Source organism: Panthera pardus, unplaced genomic scaffold (genome assembly GCF_024362965.1).
Source record: "Panthera pardus isolate Hobbes unplaced genomic scaffold, ASM2436296v1 HiC_scaffold_8, whole genome shotgun sequence".
Classification (NCBI taxonomy): domain Eukaryota; kingdom Metazoa; phylum Chordata; class Mammalia; order Carnivora; family Felidae; genus Panthera; species Panthera pardus.
The window spans coordinates 70,911,811-70,934,893 of record NW_026527013.1 but is presented as its reverse complement, the minus strand read 5'-3'; the positions used below and the strand labels follow the sequence as shown (position 1 = coordinate 70,934,893).

Here is a 23,083-nt window from a genome sequence, read left to right as displayed (position 1 = left end):
AATCAAGAGTTGGATGTTTAACCGGCTGAGCCACCCAGGTGCCCCAGAAATCACATTTCTAACACAGAACTTGTATCCAGAATACAGAAAGAACTCTGAAACTCGACAGGAGAGGAAGCAACCCATTTAAAAATGGGTAAAAGTTTTGAACAGATTCTTCACTAAAAATGGAAAATAAGCACATGAGAAGAGGCTCACCCTCACTCACCAATAGGAAAATGAAAACTAAAACCACAATAAGACACTGCTACATACCTATGCATTTGTCTGCATTTCAATCAGACTGAAGTTTTCTTGAATATACTATACACCTCTCTGCCTATCTTCTGACCTTGCCACATATTCTAGCATCCTCTTTCTTCACTCCCTTCACCTGCCAAATCCTACTGATCCTTTAGGACTCAACTTAGATACTGTTAATTCCAAGAAGTCTGTCCTCTGACCCCACCCTCACTCCTCACACCTGGGTGTGAATCAGTGACCCTTGTAATATGTAATGATGGGCCTTCCGTTTTACCCATCACTCCATCTATCAAATATAGAGTGCTAATTTGTTTAATCAGAGGTTTTAGAATTCTTAACTCTGATGTCCATGAAGTCAGACTCTGTCTTCTTCAAGGTTATAGCTACAGAAACTAGCACATGAAAAAATATTGTTGAATGAGTAGATAAATTCATATAAGTCCTAGGTATGAACCTCGGTCTCTGTTTGAACCACCCTTGATCCCAACCCCCACCCCCCCCTTGGGTTTTCTTAGCTACCAAGACAGTCACAGCCATTCTCTAGTCATTTGCAAGCTAAAATCCTATTTCCTTCATCAGAGGAAGGCCTGGTTTTCTAGGTAACTTGTTCAGCTAACCAAAGTTGGACACCCTGGCCTCTGGATTACTATCCTTAGCCTCAGGTGTTCTCAAATGATAATTCTGTATCACTGGCTACGATTGGTCCTATGGAGACAGACTATGTCAGACATGACACATAAACGTGGGTCTGGCTGCTTGATACTTCTCTATAAGACATTCACTTTGGACATTACGATGAAGTGTGCTCCAAAGGTGATTGCTTCTTTGGTTCAAGTCACTAGCTTTCTCAGTATTTTAGGAGCCACTTACAAAGGATGCCATTTGCTCATCTTTGTCTGCATATGGCCTGGATGAGCATGCATGCTGGTCCCTCCCTGAGTTATAAAAGGTGGAAACACTAGGTTACATGACTATCATGATAACACCCAGTGTTTGAATGGGCTTCTCAAAATGCCTTCATCATCTTATGCCGTTATGTAAGATTAGTATCGTCAGGGGCACTTGGGACTGTGACTTGATTTTATGGTACTTATAACACTGTTTGGAGTATATTACAAGCTTTGTAAATATGATTCACAAGCGGGTGGCTTTAAAATTTGTGACAAGTCTTTTTATTTCTCTACCAAATATGCCTCGCTTTAAGGTTTGGTTCCACCAAATATGCCAAAGTCAGTTAATTCTAGACTTGAAGTCTTCCGCTGGCCATGAGTGGGACCTTAAGGCAATTGTACAACCCAGGGAGCCTTGGTTTTCTCCTCTGTAAAAGAGGATGATGCTATCCAGGCTGCAGTGGGGACCATGAGGAATAAACAAGACAACGTGATTGTGGGGAATACAGAGGACAATAAGTGTGGGTTACTATGTATGTTTCCATTGCCCCCAGCACAGAGAAGCAGCTTTATAAAGAGTTTCTTTATCTACTCAACATATTAAAATGTGAAAGGTTGTATATTTCTGCTTTCTTATCTTCTGCCTTCCGTATAAAAACGGAAACTCTGCAGAGGAAAATAAAGCACACATCAGGATTGTTGCTTCAATGGCCTTTATGAAAGGTGTTGACTCGTCAAGTTATCTCCATGACGGAAAGAACACAGAGAAGTATCTCTGAGCCAGGTTGATGCCGTATCCCTGAAAACAAGGAGGTGTATATGTTGGCAGTTAACTGAGGTAAATAATTTTCTTTCTTGTGGTTTGGGGATACTGTGCTAATTTAGAAACTGTGGATGCCGGGTTCTGGCAGAGTTTTTGTTTTCGTTCAAGTCTTTGGTCAGAAACTTCACATGATTGGTTGATGTTTTGCTGTTTACTGCTGCAACCTGCTCTAGTCTATTCTTGGGGGGCCTTCTTCACATACAAGGTGATAATGACCAGTGTACAGTCTGGAAAAATGTGTGGCCAGCTTCCTGCTTGGACCCTCAGCTGAGATTTGAAAAGTGATAGATTTGAGCTCATCTGACTGGGGCATCTAACAGTGTCAAGCAATGGGAAGGTGTCTGTCAGGAAAAGAGGAGTCCTGGGTACCTCACCCCCAGTGGGATGCTAGGGAAGGCCTGATAATGGGTGCCTCCTTGGGGAAAAGAGTACAGTCGGTGAAACCGCCTTCACATCTCCCAAGTTCTGGTTGTGAGAGAGAATCAAGAGGTGGGTCAGTGAAAGGAGAGCCATTGAGAAGCACCCCATCGCAGAGTGTTTGGGGAAGGAGAAGATTTGGTTTAGAGAGGGGGTACACTGGCTTCAATGAAGGGTTCTGGAGTCAGAGGCAGCCCTTTGTTTATTCTAGAGGAGGACTGGGTTTGCGGTGTGGGAAAGATTTCTCTGAGTGTGTGAAATGTCTCATGGAGGGGATGCTGGGCTGGAGAATGGGGATAAATAAGCATTGCGAAAAATGCCATTAGTTCATGGAATCCCAGACTATGGAGATGATGTGCTCCAAACCACTGCATCTTCTATGAATACATTAGGCTAAATATCAACCAACGCACATAGATATACATACACGGAGCAGCCAGCAGCCAACAGTAACCAACATTTCAGTTCTCTGTGCCTCTCGGTTGGCTCTTACGAGGAGGGGTTTATTCTTTGCTTCCTTCCAGTTCTAGCATCCTGACACTGCGTGCAGTTTAATATAAAAACCCGGTTTGAAAGCTAGTCTTGCCCAACAATAGATTTTCCGGGGGGGGGGGGGTATTTTCACCCTCTGCGTTTGTAATTACAATGTTTGTTTTGTTTGTTTGCGGTGCAGACACAGGACAGTGCCCAGACATGTGTGAGCGTTTGTATCTGTGTATAGGGCAGGTGGGGAAAGTGTGTAAGGCGGAGGCCAAGAACACCTGTCATAGGGTACCTGCTGGGGTACCAGATCCTCCCTGAGCACACTGTTTGCACCGACACAAAAGGGCCAGTGGGCCGGGGCTGGTGCTGGATCTGCCCAGTACCAGTGCTGGGTGTGGGAAGGACGGGGCCGGCGGTAACAAGAATCAATATATATTTACGGCGGGGGCGGGGGCGGGGGGTGCGCGGAGGCTGCAGGGCGGGGCAGCGCTAATGAGAGCAAGCCCGGCCTGTGGTTGGTTCGGGAAGTCTGGTACCCACAGAGGAGCAGGCAGGGAGGGAGGGGATGCGGGCGGGAGGATAAAGCGATGAAGTGCGCTGCGTTACCGCGCATCAGGCGCCGTTGTTGGAGCCGGAATACCGTGCGTCTCTGACCGAGCCGGCCCAATCGTCGCGCACACACTCACCGAGCCGCGCGCGCCCCTCGCCGTGGCCCTGGCGGTGGCCGCCGCTCGCCCGGAGCCCCCGGAGCGCGGCGAGAACGGGTGGGCACCCAGGTCCCCCAGCAGGTCCCCGGCGCGCCATGCAGGGCACGTGCGCCCCCCGGCTCTAACCTGCGCGCTGACGGGAGCCCGATCTGTGCCCAGGCCGGGGCTGCCAAGGTAAGCGAGCGCCGTGCGGGGACTCTGCCTGCCGCCCCTACCCCCGCCCTTCTCTGGGCGGCTTCCCCGCCGCTCCCGAGGCCCCGGCAGCGCCCTCCCTCCCTAGGGCCCGGGATCCACCCTCCTCCCCACCCTCTCGCTTCTCCCGCGAGGTTCAATTGTCAGCCTGGGGCGCGCCGCCGCCCGGGCGGGGCAGGCATCCCGGGTGGCGACCCCGACTCGGGTACCGCGGGCACACCGGGCCGTTCTGCGGGGCACGGAGAGAAACAAAGAAGCCCCCAGGCGGGTTCGTGGCGCCTCCCCCGCCCCCCGGCGCCCTCCCAGCGGCGAGGAGGTGTCAGGGGAGGGGGCGGAGAGACCTACGTAATCCCCCTTCCCAGCCCACACCCACCCCTTGTGAACCACAGCTCTGATCTGGGGCTTTGCCCTGGACTCCCTTGTAGACAATTGTGTCCCATGCAATTCCGTGGTTAGCCGAGCGAGCCCCCAGCCCCGCACGACCTCGCCAGTGGTCGCTAAGGGGGCGCGTGGCAGGTTGGGGCCGTGCTCCCCTGGGTGGTGGCAGGCTGGGAGGATGCGCGCTGTGGGTGCTCCTCCAATGCCTCCCAGTCCCCGGCCGGCTGCACCGCTCAGTTTTAGCGGGAGCAGCCCGTCTCGTCGCCTACCGTATTGCGACCTGCACACAGGCAGGGAGGAAGCCGCTGGGAAAAACGCGTCCGGTCCATTTTTGGCTGGAGGTGCGCTTCCTTCTACCCCTACATTCCCGGACCGTGACAATGCAGCAAAATCCGGGGGCGCAAACAATGTGGCCCCTCCAGCCCCCGCTCCTCCAGTGCCTTGTGATTGCTCTGCCGTTTTGACGTCCCGGCCACTTGGCGGATTTGCGGAGTGTGGGTGCGTGGTCTGTCTCTCTGTCTTGCACACAGAGACCATAACTTCCCTGCCCAATTTGAGCGCGTGGGGGGAGCTGGCAGGGACACAGGCTGCAGAGATGCCCGGCTTCCTGTGGTTCCGGGCACAGCGCGCCCCAGTCTGCATTGAGCTAACACCAGATAGCATGTGGGGATTTTCCTAGTTGCCGAAGATATTATTTGACGTTGCGATAGTTTTGTGCTTGCTTCTCTTGGGATCTGCAGTGGTGCAATTCTCCCCTTGTTTTTATTTTTTTCTCTTTGCAAAGCTAACAAGGCTGTGTTCAGCAGAAATGGATACAGGAGGAGCAGCGTAGTTCAAAGACTAAGGGAGGCATCGTCTCTCTTTTCCTGGGATTTAAACGCGATTTAGGAGGGCAGATGCCCTACCTGAAAAGGCCAGACTTTAAAGACCCAGGCAGTGTCGTGGTCCAAGGCGTCTCAAAGCAGGTGGCCAGATCTGCGTTTCTCATCAGCGGACTCGCTCCGGCTGTGGCTATTACGGTAATTCGTTCTAGATCGGGGATTCATTTTGAAAATGTGTGTTTTCCACTAAGAAGGGATTAGAGTCCACATGTCTATCCTGGTATGAATGTGTGTGCCTGCTTGGGAGAGCGAGAGAATGTGGCAGAATTCCCTGTTGACCCTTCCCTCTGTTTGCTGCCTCCTCTGGAATGTGGCATCGGAAAAACGTCGCACTGTTTTAGTTCCTAGACCTACAGGCAGACTGGACTCGAGAGTGTTTCATTTAATAAACCAGAGTGTGACTAATTCTGGAATCCCAGTCCAGTGCATTTTAGCAGCTTTGTGGAATGACTGTTCTCTTTTTTGTCTCTGGGTAGTTATTTCACGAAGGCAATTTGCCTAAGTTTGTTTGGATTGTGACATTATTGACTTGGTAGGGAGACCACAGTCTAAGCTGGAACAGCCTATCAGTGCATCAGGACAGACTGCAGCTGCTGTGGTCTGTGGACGTAGCATCATTTGATTCCGATTACACTTCTGGCTTTTAAAGACGGATGTTTTAAAAGATCGCCTGAAGCTTTACTTTTCGTGATGCTTGCATCAGATATGGTTATCAGTACAGGAAATACTAGAAGGCCAGAGGTGATCATGGGAGGCAAGCCTCTGCCATCTCCCCTCCTTATGGGTAAAGTGAGGAAGTTGAACAGCCCCAGCCTTGTGTGATAATGGTAAAGGAATAAGAAAAGTTACCCAGTTCCTTAAGGCCAATAATTATAGCCCAAATTTTGCAAACAAACCAGGGACAGATTACAGAATTTATGGTTTATTTTTACATATCACAATTTGCTTTAACCCCAGTATCTGCATTTTCTTCTTAAATGAAATTAATCAACGACTCAAACAGGTCATTTATTTTTTTATTTTTATTTTTATTTTTTGCCACTAGAGCAAAAGATTAAGTAGAGGCTCGGGTACTGAGAAGAATATTGGATAGCGGATTTTCTCCTTATTTGTGGATTAGTTATTTATTGCAGCTCCATCTTTGGTCGGTAATGGACAATGTAGCTTATTAACAATGTTGATTTTGTTGTTGTTTTTAACGAAAGACTCCGAGTAGCTGTTTCATCCTACACGGCAATTGGCAATAGCATCTGACTTACTTTCCCTGATGGGATTTGATAAAACTTGCTAGCATGGGTGCTTGTTATAAAAATGAGTGAGGCGACAATTACTCTAAACAGGCAAGCAAAGCATTTTTATGTGCTTATGGTAATTTTTACAGTTTGGGGATGGTTGAGGTATTTGGTCATTGATTTATGCTTATCTACTCAGTTTTCCACAGTAGTATGCCGATTTGTTTTAAAGTTACAATTAAAATAACATCCAGAACTAAGGCTACGTGGCAGGCACAATGAATCACCACCCCCTCTCTTGTTTCCATAGCCTTCTCGTTCATACTGCTAAGACAGCACTTACCATATTGCTGTTACATGAGGTGTGAAAGGGCCATAGCCCCCTTGTCTTAAACATGCTTACGAGCATCTTGAGGTCAAGGACATTGTTAAATTCATCTCTCTCTGGCACATCGCACTTTGCCCGGGACAGGAGTCATATTCTCAGGAATGTTGATTAAGTGCATTTTAGGTACAAAAAAATGCCCTCTACTCGTTTAGGCAGGAGGTAGGTGGGAATTCTTCCCTTTGTGAGTCAGATGGGCAGATCAGAGGGGTTATGTAAGCATCTGAGGGAACAGGTGAGCCAGGACTCAAATCCAGGCCTTCCCCCATGCTGCCCCAGGGAGGGGTTCGCCCCACTCTCAGTGAGAAACCAGGTAGACTGCAGATTGGCATGCTGCATGCTTAGCTTCTTTCTTACTTGAAAGACCGGGGTTGTCCTTTGACAAAATCGATCTGAGAGCTTCTTGGTTCTGTCTTGCTGTGGCCCTAGAAGGGAATTTATTCAGCCCCAGCACTCTGGCCTCCAACCTGCAATTAGACAGTGAGGGTGAGCCCCTCTTTGCCACCTCCTCTCCAGGGCTGGTTCCACCACCCACAGCTTGCTCGGATGATGGACTTTTCTAGGCAATGCCCCGGACTGCCCATTGTTTGTCCAAATCACATTTAACCACTGTGAGCTGTGCCTCTGAGATGACCCAGTAGTTAGACCAGAGACAACCATCATTGCTGGGTCAGCCCACCCTGACAGAGTCTCCTAATAGTCAGATTTCTGTGCTAACAGGTGTAACTCACAGACAGACCCTTGCTTCCGTCCCATCACGTCCTGAAAAACAGGACAGGTTACCATTAGGAAACCAGAAAGTTCAAACCCATGTGTCCTAATGTAATGCAGCCTGGGGCATGTTTGACATGCATGGACTTCTAGAGACAACTGTGTGAAATGCTCCACATGGCTTTTTTTTCCAAGTCACTTTTCCTCTCTGAGGTTTAGTTTTCTTTTCTTTAAAAGTAGGGAGTTGAGGGATGCCTAGTTGTTTCAGTTGGTTAAGCGTCAGACTGTTGGTTTGGGCTCAGGTTATGATCATGGTTCATGAGTTCAAGCCCTGCATCAGGCTCCACACCATCAATGCAGAGCCTGCTTGGGATTCTTTCTCCCTCTCTCTCTGCCCCTCCCTCACACGTGTGTGTGTGTGTGTGTGTGTGTGTGCGCGCGCGCGCGTGCACTCTCTCTCTCTCTCTCTCAAAATAAATAAACTTTAAAAAATAAATAAAAGTAGGGAGTTGAATCAGGTAATCCCAAAGGTCATGTCTAAAGACATGATTCTGGGGTTGTTTTTGTGGGTTTATTCAACTGAGTGAATTAGAGGGAGAAAAGGTTTAGTATTAATTATTACAATTACATTAATATTGACATTTATTTATAAATTTAACTTTGTGATATGTATACACTAGAAATACTTAAGGCGATGTGTGTTAGTCTCTGGGTTACCTAATAATCATTTTGGACCCTCTGTTAACAATATTGTCTGTAAATATCTATAGTAAATCTTTCTTAATTGCTAAATTAGATTTACTCTATTAAAGGAAAAGATTTGTAGCATTTCTGTTCCCAGTGAGGAGGGCAGTGGTGAAAAAGCAAACAATCCCCAACTCCTGTATAAAAGATTCTTAAGTTTAGGGTTTGATAGTCAAGGTTCCGGGACCTACAGTAAAATATTTCTGTTCTCACCACTGAGTGTGTTTCACAGCTGAGTAGCTCTTGAGGTCAAAAGTGTTCCCTGGGATTCACCTAACAATGTTCCTTTCCATTTCCTTCTGGTCGCTCATTTTGCTCTTACGTATTTATTCACTTACTGTTTCTTGTTTTTGCCCCTTCTTGAAGCTCGGCTGGCCCTTGGTTGCCTCCATGAAACATACAGTGCTGGTAACACTGCCCGCCCACCCCCTACCTGCCCCGCTAGATGCAGGAGTCAGAGCTTCATAACCTTCTGCTTATCTGAACATTTTCTACTTTCTTCATAAACGTTGCTTCTCCAGATACAATGAGGTTTCGTCTGATGATTTTGATCATAGTAGATGTGAACACGGACTTTCTGACCACTGGGCATTTGTCTTCAAGCCTCCTTAAACACTTTAGGCAGCAAAGCAGTATATAGGCGATTTATATATCCCATGCCATAATGTTTGGATGTGTGAGTATCTTTTGGGAAGTGGTTGTCATGTTCCGTGACATGGGCATGGTACAGAAAATGAGAAGTAGTCAGTGCAGGATGTCAATAACGTCACTGCTGTTGGCAAGATACCACAAAGACCACTGAGCTCCCAGGTCACTAGAGGAAAACCTCTGGATTCCCGTAGCCATAAGTGATGTGCACATTATTTGTTGAGAACCCACGCTTTTCCTGATTTATTGGCCCAAAGCGTGAGGTACACAGAAGACTGAAAATAAGGATATAGGGTACAGACAGGCTCTTCTGGTGTTATCCAGCATCTATTGCATTGAAGTATTTTTGGGAGCATTCAGTGGATGGGACTTAAGCTGGTATTGGGATGGGGGGGAGGAGAGAGCGCTGGAAAAGGATGCCATCTGTGCCCATAATGACGAATGCCATCATGGAGACTTCACTCGGGGTCCCTTATATATATTTAGTGGAGCAGATTTTCCCTTTCACACTTTCTAGATCTATTTGCATTGCACAGATGTCAGGGAAATATCATGTGTGTGGAAGGGAAAAAAAGAAGACCGAAATTCACATCCATGGCCGGGGATTGTAATTCAATCCCTTTGTCCTTAAACTGACACCCATTTAACTTGCACACCTGTTCCCTGTGTTTGCTTTCGGGGTTTAGCAGAAATCTCAGTCTTGCACTTGAGAGGTTTTGGCGAAGGGGAGACAAGGGACGAGCGCAGGAGACCTTGCTTGCTCGCTGTTGGTGCAGGAACGGACGGACCACGGCGGCCATCCACCACCCTCCTTCCTGGAACACATTGACCAGCTGGAAAACCACAGGACATGATCCATAGATTTTTACCCTTAAAAAGGCTTCTCTTTTTTTTATTGTTATTCTTAATTCCTTCTACCATCAAAACTTAGGACAGCTAAATTAAAAAAAAAATTTCTCCTCTATTTTGAGCACAAGCTATTTTTGTGGAAATGAGCTTTTTGAAGTTGAGAAAAAAAGTAGTTTTGAGTGTCACCTCTGTCTCTGGTGAGGCATTAGACCTGCGGGTAAAGGGGCTGAGGAGAAGGAGACAGCACACAAATGTGCTGTGATATGTGACATTTACAGACCCCTCCCTGGAATCCACACGCCCTCACAGTTGAATCAGTGTTCTGGTCCCTCTGTCAGAACACGCCTGGAAAAAGTTGTCTATGCTGCCTTTCTCTGCTCTCCCCGTCTAAGCCCGTAGAAACATATTTTATCGTGTAATGTTTGATTGAGACTAACAAGATGTTTAACATATCTGTAAATTGTGAAGAAAATAAAACAAGTGCTGGCCGGCGATGCAGCCGGAGACCAGAATGCTGTCCGTTCATTTGAAGGGAGTGCCCTGTGTGCTCCTGCCTCATTCTTCTTCTGCCTTTCAGAGCCCCCCGCCAAGCTCCAGTCCCCATCCCGCCCTTCCTCTGTCCCCCTGATGGTCACCGATGGTCTCTGCTCATCCAGTACAAGGTCAGCTCTCCATCTGGGTGCTGCTGATCGCACACTTGGGTCCACTCCCTCTGTCTTCCAGGACACCAGGTTCTCCCAGTTTCTTACTGTGTCCCTGTGTTAGGCTTTCTTGATGGCCCCTGACATTTTATCACTACTGACCTCCACATGATGGAATCCACCAGGGTATGGCTCTGACATCTCTTCTTACCCGTATGATGAGCCCAAGTTTATCTCAGCTGTCCTGCCTGACTCATTCCTAGAATGCCATCACCAACATCTCCCTGAATGCCACGCAGTCTGAAATTTGTGCAATTCACAACCCCCAACTTTCACTGCTCAGAGCTGCTTTACCTTTGTAGTTCTCCACCTGTGTAAGGGACACCTCTGTTCTTCCTGTTGCTCAGGCTGAATGCCTTCAATCCCCTGGCTTCCCTCCCTCACCTCATCTAGCTTTTAGCAAACGGCTCTCCCTTCTCGGCCCCTCTGGCCACCAGGACCAGCCTTATTTCAGCCACCATGATGTCTCTACTTCAACACTGACACCCAACCAGTCTTCTGTGTTCCTTGCCCATCTGCAATCTGTTCTTTGTACGGCAGCCCAAATGATCATTCATTCGTTCACCAAATATTGACTAAATGTCTGCTATGTGCCAGGCCTTATTTTTGGTGTTGGCATGCAGCATGAACACAACGCAGAACAGTCACAAATCTCTGTTATTTCTTTGCCCACCATTTTCCGATGGTTCCATCCCTCTCAGAATGAAATCCAAACTTCTTATTTGGCCTACAAGATTCTGCAGAGCTGGGCCTCCTGCTCCTGCCTTTCCAGGTCAATGCCCCCAAATTTCCTGTTCTTTCTTGACCATGCCAGGCACGCTCTCATCCCACATGCTGCTCCCTTCACCTGGAAGGGGGCGGTGTGTGGGGTGGAGGGGCTTGTCTCCCAGGTACCTGCAAGCGTGCCCCTTAACAAGGTTAATGACCTTCTTCAGAAAGGCTTGCCTTGAGCACCCATTTATACTGCCTTCTCTTCCAGCTATCTGCTTTCTTTTTCTTCACATCACTTAGCCCCACATGATTTGTGATGTATTTTCTTGCTCATGTGTCTATTGTGTGTCTCCCATTCTAACTTCTAAACTCACCAGAGCAGGGGCCTGTTTATTTGCCTGGTTCCTGGAACATAGTAGCCACACTCTTTACAGGATACAAATTTTTCCGAATCTGATGGTTTAGAGTTTGGATGGTATTTTCCAGTCTCTGGATCCTCCAAGAATACTCTTTTTCTTTGCCATAAATGATTCCCCCCACACCACAAGGTGGGGGTCAGGGGTCTTCATTACTGTCTGGGCATTTTGCTGGTAGTGAATCTCTGTGTTATTTATCCTGGCTGGATTCCTCTGACAGTTAAGGCTTGAGCTTGTCTTTGCTTCCTCCTCAACGCCCAGCAAGTAGCAGTTGGTCACTCAATTATTGTTGAATTGAATCATTTCTTTGTTGTTGCCAGGACTTGAGAAAAATCTCTGCCCTCTGGTCTCTGCCTCCTCTGGGCCACACTGGTTTTGTCATCTTGATTGTGAGCACGTCATTCCTATGTTTAAAACTGTCGGGAGCCACAAAAATCTACACAATAAAGAGCCTACTCCCCAGACTGGCCTTGCGGGTCTGTGGGCTGTGACTAGTCATGTCCCAGTATGCCCCATGGATCTCTGCTGATGCCAGACAGACCTTCTTTCCATGTCTCCAAGCATGCTCTGTGTTTTCCTATAATTATGTACATTCTTCTGTATGCTGTTTTCTACCCTTAGATTCCCTACCCCTCTATAAATTTACCTGTTTTTAACATCTAGCTTAACTCTCACATCCTAGCCAAAGCTGCCACTGAGTTTCTCCATTGATAGGATTTTCCCTGCACTGAGTTCCCCTGTGATAGGTATCCCTGAATGCCCGCTATTAGCTCTCCTGCCTTTCAGCCTCCCTACTAAATGATGAGCTCCCCAAGGTTAAGGACTGTGTCACATTTATCTTTGTATCCTGAATACACTTGTCCTGGTATCTGCCACTGCAGGTACGTCTCTGAATGTTAAATGAGTGAGTGCCCCAAGGAACAATCTGAGTTGAGAAGGTCTGTATTTTATTGCTTCTAGAATGACGTTATGCACAATGTATGCATCCACAAAATGCGTATCATAACAGTAAGTAGGAAGTTGGAAGAGGTGAACTCCACGAAGACAGGAATTTCTATCCTGCTTTGTTTGTTGATTCTCCTAAGTGCTTAGAATAGTGCTCAGGAACAGAACTCACTATTTAAAGATTGAATGCGGCTCATAGCTGGACCATATCTTAAATTTTTAATATCACTGTATATAAATGAGCAAGCCCGAGGACTGGAGAAGCTTTCCCAAGATCACGCAGTAAGACACGGAACCTGTCTTCTCCCTGCTGTCCAGCCGGGTCTTGAACAGAAGAATGCCCCATAACTTTCCAGAGGGATGGTCACAGTGTTACTTTCTTACCAATATCTGGGCAACTTCTTTCTTCAGAAGAAGCCTGACTTCTTAGATCTTCTGAAAGAAGCAACAGAGAAAAAAATTGCAGCATTTCAAAGGACTCAGAGACTAGTCAATAGGAAACAACATTTATATGTTCCCTTGCTGTTTGCCTGGTCCATTCATTTTTGGAAATGCCGAGCAGATCTAGCCCCTTGGCTCCGGTGGGCCACCCTCAGGAATTTTGCTTAAAACTGGTGTCTGCTTGAAGCGATGAGGTGGTCGGTGTTTCTTAGAATCTCTCTGATGGCATAAACAATTCACAATGAAGTCATCTAGTTTAATTTCACCAGGGAATTTTATTGGCAATGCTGGTCTCTATCTTCATGACAAATTTGAGTAGCAAGCTAGCACAATTTTTGATGAAAATATCTCCCAGAAGAACTTTGTGAGCATTCTCCATCATTTTGTTGCAAGCAAGTAAAATGTATCTGTCTTGGAAACTTACATTCAGATCCTGGTGTGACATCCTTGGGAAAATAGTTGAAAGTCACTAATTGTTATTTTCATCTTTTTCCTAGGAGAGAGGAAAAGTATCACTATATGTATAATGAAGAGGCATCTTGCTTCTCATAAGAAATTTGACCAAGGGACTACTGGATCACAAACCAAAATAGAAATGCATTGTATATATGTATACACACATATCTGTGTACTGATAATATAGAAATACATATAAAATATATAAGTACATGATATAATTTTTTAAAACTCTTACTATTTTCAAAGTAATTTTCAATTGTTTCATTCACCTAAGAGAAATTTCTTGAACTTCTGTTATATGACAAGTACTTATGTTTGTGCGTGGGATTTTAACATCTAGTTAAAATCTACTTGAAGGTGAAAATGTACAAAAGATACAGCAGAATAAAATCCCTGCAGTGGAGAAACATTTAGTTTGAGAAAGCAAATTGAAAAAGTTGTGTCCTTTATGATATTTTTTAAAATGACTTTTTGTTTTTAAGTAATCTCTATACCCAACGTGGGGCTCGAACTCACAACCTTGAGATCAAGAGTTGCAGGTTCCACTTACCAAGCAAGCCAGGTGCCCCAAGAGTGATTGTTTTGTTTTCACACTATTAATGGAGCATCTGTCATGTACCAGACACTGAGCTGGGGGCTAGGTTACCCTGGTGAATGGACATGCAGCCCCAGTCCTTGTCTTCACAGAGCTTAGAGTTGAGGTCCTCAAATTTGTGACCTTGCTTCTGAGAATTTACACAGTTTGGTCATTAAACAGAACATCGCCCTTGTCAGGGATTTAGAAATCATTGTGCTACTTTTTTTTTTCTTTTCTTTTAATGTTTATTTATTTTTTAGAGAGAAAGAGAGAGAGAGAGAGAGAGAGAGAGAGAGAACACAAGCAGGGGAGGGGGAGAGAGAAAGAGAGACAAAGAATCAGAAGCAGGCTCCAGGCTCCAAGTTGTCAGCACAGAGCCCCACACGGGGCTTGAACCCACGAACTGTGAGATCACAGCCTGAGCCGAAGTCAGACACTTAACCGATTGAGCCACCTGGGCGCCCCTCATTCTGCTATTCTTTAGCTAAACTTAATTTTACCAAATTGAATGCTCCTGTCATTGATCTTAGGCACCTTAGGCCCAAGGCCCTGGGTCTGTTACTTGAGAGCCCACAGTGCTGTAGGATCATGTGTCCTCATGACTTGAAACTTGGCCACAAATGTTGTTTTCCCCAGTGATCCAGAGAATCTTCTGGAGGAGGAAGCACTTTTTTATCTAAGTATTTTAGATAGACTTCAGTGAACAGCAGTGTGAAGGGACATTCTGGCTACCTGCTCAGGACCCATAGGCTCCCAGGACCAGGTGAAGTGAATGGTCTGGTTTGATGCACATTGTTAGCAAGGGGACAAGTCCTCAGATGGAGACTGCACTGGTCGCTCCCCCTCAGGGGCTGCTTGCTTGCTTTATGCTGTGGAATAGTGATGCCATAGCCCTTACGATGGGGTGAGTCATGGGTGGCGAAGGGAGGCAAAGGACAGAAAGCCAGATTCTCCTCTTCAGAGGCCTGCGTCCTGCTCTGGCTTAAATGGCGTTTATCATGCAAACCTAGGATTTTTTTAGTTTCTTGAAGAAAGTATTGAACAAACCATTTCAGCTATGTAGAGAAAGTTGAGGGATTATTGCAAGAGAAGGAAAACCAGTCTAAACCCAAGCTGTGTCTGTAGACATGTGGGAGTAAAGGGGTGGGGTAGGAATTAGGTGTCAGAAGTGTCACACTTTAAGAGAAGAAAAGGTCATGCTGGGGTCCTGACCCCACCCTTTCTCAAGTATTCATTTGTCTCGGTTGAATAATGTAATCGATTCAGTGTTTTTTTAAAAACATTAAACTTTGTGGTAGGAATTTTGTCTTAATTGTAAGAGCTCTTGCCTTTGAAATTTCATTTTAGAGGCAACATAGAGTGAATGGCTTTGTTTTTACATTTAGCACATCTTGGTATGAATTTGCAAATGGCTTTTGAGGGATCCAGATATTTTCCTTTTCAAATCTATTTTTTCCGAAGTGCCATTAGCAGGTGGAACTCATGACTTCCGGTATTTTTCAGGCAATGAGCTCAGTGAGATTTGGAAATTAGCTAAGCCATTTATAGATTCATAGAATGCTGGCTGGGGAAGTCACCTAAGCTGTGTCCCACTTAACCCTCTCGTGTTCTGCACAATGAAACAGCCATCTCCCAGGGTCATGGACCCCGCATTTGTGGAACCTAGGATGGGAGGCTGTCTCTGGGCTCCTGGCTTGATGCTCTGTGGCACCACTTGCTAGCTCATTTTGGGCCTGGGCTGGAAACTTGGATATCCTTGGGGTCTAGGCACATGTGGATTTGGGGGTGGGAGGGGTGGTGGGCAGTTGCAGGCAGGGGACTGTGAACCACGGGCTCCTGCTGGTGGCTACTTAGTTTCAAGCCAATTGCTGACATGTGGGAGTGGGTGGCTAGTTCTGATTTCTCCCAGAAAACCTAAAGGCTGGGTATTGAAGAGAATTATATTTTTTTACGATTTTTTTTTGTTTTTTACTTATTTTATTTAATGATATGGCAACACTTAGTGGGCCAGACCAGCCATAACTTTAAGCCTCCAAGTTGCAACTTGTGCTCTATAAAAACTGTCCTTTGAGGATTTCTAGGATGGAAAGAAAGGACCATGAACACTGCTTCAAATTACTAAAATCTGAAATGTGGCAGAGGGACTTGCTCCGAGTCCAGAATGAAAACCAGTGGGCAGAGGATTTGGATTCAATGATAATAAGCATTTTCTGCTACTCGGAATTACTTGGGAGCAGCGAGGCATTAGTGTGCCAGGGTCCCACTGAGCAGGGTTCACTGGGCCCTTTGTTGGGATGCTGGCTAGAGGCCTGGGGTCCTGGCACCTCCGTGATAAGCTCTAAGGCTGCCGTGTAACCTGGCTTTGCAGTAATCCTGCGTGCCTCCTCCTGCTTCTGTGTGCCGTGGGAGGATGGCCCAAAGCCTTCAGGGGGAATCCACCTACGGTTGACCCTTGAGCCACATGGGCGTAGGGGGCCCTCCATGTAGTTGAAAATCTAAGTGTAACTTTAGAGTCCTCAGAAACTTAACTACTCCTTACCCATAATGATAACATAAACAGTCAATTAACACATATTTTGTAAGTTACATGTATTATATACTGCGTTCTTACAATAAAGTAAGCTGGAGAAAAAATGTTATTAAGCAAATCATAAGAGAAAATACATTTACGGTACTGTTCTATATTTATTGAGAAAAATTGGCTTACAAGTGGACCCACACAGTTCCAAGCCGTGTCAGGGGTCAGTGGTATAGTTTGCTCTCACTGTTTCTTTTTTTAATACAACATGTGTATATCACTATACAATGGTCTGCAAACTAGGGCTGGCTTGCCTCCTGTTTTTGCAGTTTTACTGGAACATGGTCACACCCATAATTTGCATTTTGATCTGTGGTTCTTTCAAGCTGTAATGGCAGAGCAGAGTAGTTAAGGCATAGAGGCAAACCTAAAATATTTACTAACTGGCCCTTTAAGGAAAAGTTTACTGACTCTTGAAAAGGAAAACATGTATAAAGTAACAACCACCTGTGATTCAATGATTAGGCGGAAGAACATTGGCATCTTTTTAAATGTTTATTTATTTATTTTTGAGAGAGAAAGAGACAAAGCAGGGGAGAGACAGAGAGAGAGGGAGACAGAATCCCAAGCAGGCTCCAGGCTCTGAAGTGTTGGCACAGAGCCCAACACGGGGCTTGAACTCACAAACTGTGAGATTATGACTTGAGCCAAAGTCAAGAGTCAGGCACTTAACTGACTGAGCCATCCAGCACCCAGAACATTGGCATCTTAATGCATTTCCTCTAGGCATATGCATGATACTGAAATCACACCATAAATACATTTAACAATGTATCAGATACATTCTCTTGTCATATAATTTTTGATATTTGCATGTGTTATTTTAATTGGCTATATAATAGTCTATACAACTTTCCATGCATATGTATTAGGCATATATCTATTATGTATTGATTTTATTGTGACACTTAGCTGTATGTTTTACATATAAAATTTTATTAATCCTTCTAAGCTTACGTAGGAAATATTACTAACTCCATTTTACAGATGGGAACACTGAGATGTAAAGTGTTTCTGTGACTTGATCAACTCACACAGTTAGCCTATCTGACACCCCGTCCTGCATTTTCAGCCATTCACCTGTTACTGGGCACTGAAGTTGAACTGACCTTTTTTGTTTGTGAGGGACACTGTGTCTTAGAAACACTACTTTGATTAATATCAAGTGTACAAATCATTAACTGTGTTTCTTATTATTTCCTTAGAAATGATTCCCCAAAGCAGAATAAAAACTAGAGGCACATTGCGGCTTCCTCAAATGGGTCAGAGTTGCTTTGGGCAAAGTTGTAACAACATATACCATCCACCAACACTCTGTGAGGGTGCCCAGTACTGACTGCTATGATTTAGCCATTCTGTTTTTTTTTTTTTTTTTTTAAGTTTATTTATTTTGAGAGAAAGAGAGTGAGCATGGGAGGGGCAGAGAGATGGAGAGAGAGAATCCCAAGCAGGCTCTGCATCATCAGCACAGAGCCAGATGTGGGCTTGAACTCACAAACCGGGAGATCATGACCTGAGCTGAAACCAAGAGTCAGATGCTTAACTACTGAGCCACCTCGGTGCCCATGATTTAGCCATTCTGTTTTTACTCTTTAATCAAGGGAGGAGGGATACTGGAGGCTGATTCTTTGCAGGTAGTTATGGCCAATGACCCCTGGGAGAGCAACTTCTGGGAAAGATGTTTTCTGGATTAAAATAGGACAGGGTCAGCTCTCATCACAAATCTTTGCCCCTGTGCCTTTCCACTTCTTCCAGCTGTCTTGTGACCAGGGATGGGAAGTTGCAGGCTAAGAATGGCAGGCAAATGAAAAGGTGATCTGGGGGTCTGGGTCCCTGGGGGCACCGGGTGGGAAAAATACTCCTCTATAGTGAAGCATCTGTTGCTAGGGCTCTGATATGATTTATCTAGAGGCAGTCCCATCCAGTGTTGTTTCTCCCACTTGCCCTTGAAGTGACAGAGAGACAGTGAAGCTCTGTTTCTGCAAATTCTTCGTACCTGTGTTTTGCCAACACCCTCTTCCTAGGAAAGGTCTTGGTATTTCTGTTTCCAATTTGTATGAAGTCATTACATATTATAGATATCAACTCCATCATATTTGATGTGGTTATAATGTGACTTTTTAAATTTTATTTACGATGATCTATTGGTTAAGGTGGTGATCTTTAGGTGTCTGCATCAAAACGTACCATTTTCTTCACAATTAGTAATAGAGACAGATTCCTATCCCCCCAATAACCTTGCACTTAATTGTTTTATCATCCAGTGGATCTTTCCCTGGATCCATCCAAATTAGTGACATTTCCATGGTATAATTCCTTCCACATTTATTAGTTGTCATTCTTCTGTGAAAAAAGAGCTTTCCCTTTTTTCTGTTCTCTTCTTCTTTTGGGAAGAAAGGAATCACTATGTTCTCATAAATTTTTATTTACTCAGTGTGATACAATTACAGTCATTATTATTATTATTATTTTTTGATGCTCAAATTAACCCAATTTTGGCCAGTGGGAGCCTTTTATGCTATTTCTAACACCAGAAATTGAAGGCTTATATTTCTTTTTAATTTTCTACCCTTCTTTCCTCTCTTCTCCCTCTTCCTTATCCCTCCTTTCATCTCTTCCTCCCTCCTTCCTTCGGTTTTTTCTCTTTCATTGGAGTGGGAGGTGTTTATAACATTGGCTGAAACCAGAGCTGTATTAAGTAAAAGTGGTAACAAGAGGTCTTCTTATCTTCTTCTTGCCCTTAATTAAAATGGATTTAATTTTTTGCTATTAAATGGTATAGGCTGTTTATTTCAGTAAAAAAAAAATAAGTTAGAGTTATTCTATTCCTAGGTTAGAAAGTGTTTTAGTCATGTTGTAAACATAGAATTTCGGGGGAATTTATAGTGCATTTTCTCCTTTGACCTAATGAAATGATCAATCCCATTACTATATTTCCTAATAGTGAACTATTTGTATTGTCTTCAAATTCACCCAACCTGAAAATTGCTTATTATTTTTTTAATTCTGTGTTGATTCAATATGCTTAGTTATATATATATGTATACATATATATATAAATTATGTATACATATATATTGCTTAGTTATATATATATATATAATATCTTCAAAGTTAATTATAAACTTCATATAAATGTACTTATATCTCTGTGTATAAATGAAGAAATTAGATTAGTCTACATTTTTATTTTGCTGTATATTTAAAATTTGTAAAAAATAAATTGGGAAACTGTTGTTTTAGTCCTCCCAAAATGAATGTGCTGTTAGGATTATTATTCCCTGGAATTCAGACAGGTTTACTTGTAAAATCTCCTTGGGCTTTATGCCTTTCTCAGGCAATATGATGAATTAACTCATTAATCTATGGTTATTGGTCTATATAGAATTGCTACTTCCACTTGAGACAAATAAATTATTTTCCTAGAAAGTTATCTATTTGCCTAGATTCAAATTGCTGACTATATTTTTTTGTAAATTTTAAATTGCCTCCTACTATGTGGTCTTACCTTTTTTTTTTTAAATTTTATATTGTCCCTCCCTCAATTCCCTCTTTTCCCATCTCCTCCTTCTTCCCTTTCTTTTAAAAGTAAAATTGGTTAGAAATTTGTTTATTTTATTTTACTTCTTGAACCCAAGAACTAGTGCTGGTATTTATTTATTTTATTTAGCACTTTCTTCTATCTAATGCTGTTACCTATGTGTCTGTTTTTAATAATGCCTTCTTCTGTGAGTCTCTTCTTGTTTTCTCTTTATGCTGTCTTGGATAAAAAGCGAATCTATTTATTTCCATCTTGTCATGCTAGTAATTCTACGCAGTTCATCGTTTTCCTGCTGAGCCCAGATTTGGCCTAAGGATTTTCTCAACACCAAGCCATACGTTGTCACATGTAGGGTAGAAGGTGCTGCTGTGTCCATCTTTGGAAAATGCAGTTGGCTCCTAGACTTCTCTAACAGGTTCAAATTTACCCAAATCAGGTATAGCACAGGTTTCCCATTCTTAAATCATAAGACTAATTTTATTATTAAACATGAATGTAATGAGTTTCTCATTCATAGATTTGGGTGAAAAATCTATGTTGCATTAAGTTTTTATGGAGTATTTTTTGATTCTTTCACCATATGGGGGATTTTTTTCCTCTTACTTTTATAAATAAACAGTGTTTTGACTGTGATTATCACCTTTGTGAAGTATCTTTTTCCCCAAGACTCTTGACATGCTATTTTATGATCCCCTGTCTTTGGGAATCATGGAGAAATCTGAGGAGAGCCTAAATTTAAATTCTTTGTAGATAATTTGTGGGTTTTTTTTTTTCCCTGTCTTGGATACTTTCAGGATTTAAAATAATTTAATTAGAACATCTTATCAAGATATCTAGGTATATAGGGTTTTGTTGCTGTGGTTGTTTTTATTGGACTTTACTAGAAACATGACAAACTTTTCATTTGCAGGAAAATCATGACCTGCATGATTGGTTCTGTATATATTGGTTCTGTATATATTGGTTCTGTTCCTTTGTCATTCTATTTATCTCAGGAATTTTTTATAGTCTATTTATCTACCAGTATCTCCTCTTTCCTTTTTACTTACTCATAAACTCTGACTTAATTTTAGGATGATCCCAGTTTAAAAGCTTTATTTCCCAGTCTTCCTTGCAGATAGAGGTAGTCATATGACTCAAAGAGCGGACCTACGCCGGCCGACTCCATCTTGTTCTGTGTCCTCCACCTTGAGTGACTATGTCCCCGACATGCCCCCTTTCCGGGAAAATCGCAGAACCACGCCTCGTCCCCTTGAGTAACCTCCCGCTCACCCGTTCAAACTTCCCCATCAAAACACACCTGGCGACCTGCGTAACAGGACTCCGACCCTTCCCCGGCCAATCGGCTGAGGCCACGACCCTTCCCCAGCCAATCAGCTGAGGCCACAGCCATTACCTCACCAACTGCCCTTAGACCCCTATAAAACCTTTGTGCTTTTGAAACTCGCTCTCTCTCCCCGGCATCTCACCGCTGCGTCAGTGCAGGTAGGGGATTGAGCTCGAGCTAGCTCGAATAAAGGCTCTTTGCTTTTGCATGGGACTCGGCTCCCTGGTGGTCTTTGGGGATCACGAATTCTGGACATAACAATGACATACTTGAGTCCAGTGAGATGTACATGTAAGTCACTGGGTGGGACTTCTGTGGAAGCTCTTTAAGGAGGGGGGCTCACCCATCTGGCATGCTGCATTTGCCCTCACTCTTCTTCCGTGTTATTCTGGAATGTGCTCCTGGTGGCTGGAGTGCCAGCAGCCATCCTGTGAGCTGGGGAAGAAAGCCACACACTAAAGCTGGTGGAAGAAGGCCTAAAATAAAGTCCGGGATCCTGGCAGTGTAGCTGCCAGAAATGTCATCTTTGGACTTCTTCTCACAGGAGAAAAAGCAAACTTGTCTCTTGGCTAAGCCACCATGAGTGACTTGTTTTGTTTTGATCGGTATCTTTGAACAAATTCCCTCTCTGATAAACAAATGCCTCTTTCCTAAAGGTAAACTGTCTACAACTATCATCTTCTCACACACTCCTTTGCCCCCCCCCCCCCTTATTTTTGTATTCTTAAAGAACTTTTTATTTCTTTTCTACATCTGTAATTTGAATTTCCACTCCAAAGCAGACTTTATTTCTCTTACTGCTTTTTAATTTTTCTTGATTTAATCCCCAATTTGAGCCATATCTTTTTTTTTTAATTTTAATTTACATTTCATCCAGTTTCTCTTTTGATCTCTGAATATAAGTTTCTCTTGAAATTTTTTCTTAAGTTCTCTTTCACCTCACCTCCCATGTACATCCACAAGGCCTTTTGCACACTTGCTACATCTATTCAGAATGCAAAATAGATTCAGTGTAGGCTTTTCTCCTATTTGCTGTACCTCCTCTCAAAGTACACTTTTCTCTGAATTCCCTGTTGTCTGCCTGTCATCAGTTTTCTTTTTGGTTTTTTCACCTTTGGACAGTAAAACCATCTGGGCTGATGTTTTCCAGGGGCACATGGTCCTGTCTGTTCTCCTGGGTTCTGTGTGTGTCCTGCCCGAATCAGAGGAGTGCCAATATTACCCAGAGGCAAGGTAAAGTACCTACCTGGCTCCAGCCAGGTTTTAGTGCCTCCTTGGCATTTATCTACTGGGGTTTATCTAGCTTCCCAAGGTTAGTGTGTGTGGCTGTGTGATCACCGAATGGAAATTGGTTCCTAGATCACAATAAAAAGGGGCGAACTTGTAGGACTCTTCCTCTCCATTCCCAAGGGAGGCTGATTCCAATCCTAGGGCAGATGACACCCCTGCGTGGTGCTCCTTCCTCAGCGGGGCTGAAATAGAGGGAGGTGCTCCCATCTCCGTGCAGACAGATCACCTGAGCAAGCAGGTTCTCCACAGTGCTGGAGGAGCCAGACACGTTTTCTGGGGGCGTGTGGCTCCTGCTTCACTTCTGAAATAGGATGGTTTGCCATTCCTCCTGTTTTCTTCAGAGTCACCCTCTGAACAGACCACAGTTTTGCAATCCAGCCCATCCACACTGCAGCTGAGAGGGATTTCTTCCAGAGAGCTGGAAATACTGATCGGCCACATGATCAATTTCCAGCACCGTGCTTTCGGGAGCATTACCGTTGATGGAAGCCCACTCACACTTGTTTTAGTGGTG

At 44.3% G+C, this 23,083-nt stretch overlaps 1 protein-coding gene across 1 annotated transcript in view; it reads left to right on the top strand.

Moving 5' to 3' along the window:
• Positions 1–3,512: 3,512 nt before the first annotated feature.
• The window catches only part of HECW1 (HECT, C2 and WW domain containing E3 ubiquitin protein ligase 1), a 417,448-nt gene continuing 397,877 nt past the window's right edge, over positions 3,513–23,083 (top strand). The window contains 1 exon segment of the mRNA XM_019451074.2: positions 3,513–3,737. The gene's annotated coding sequence lies outside the window, so the exon portion shown is untranslated.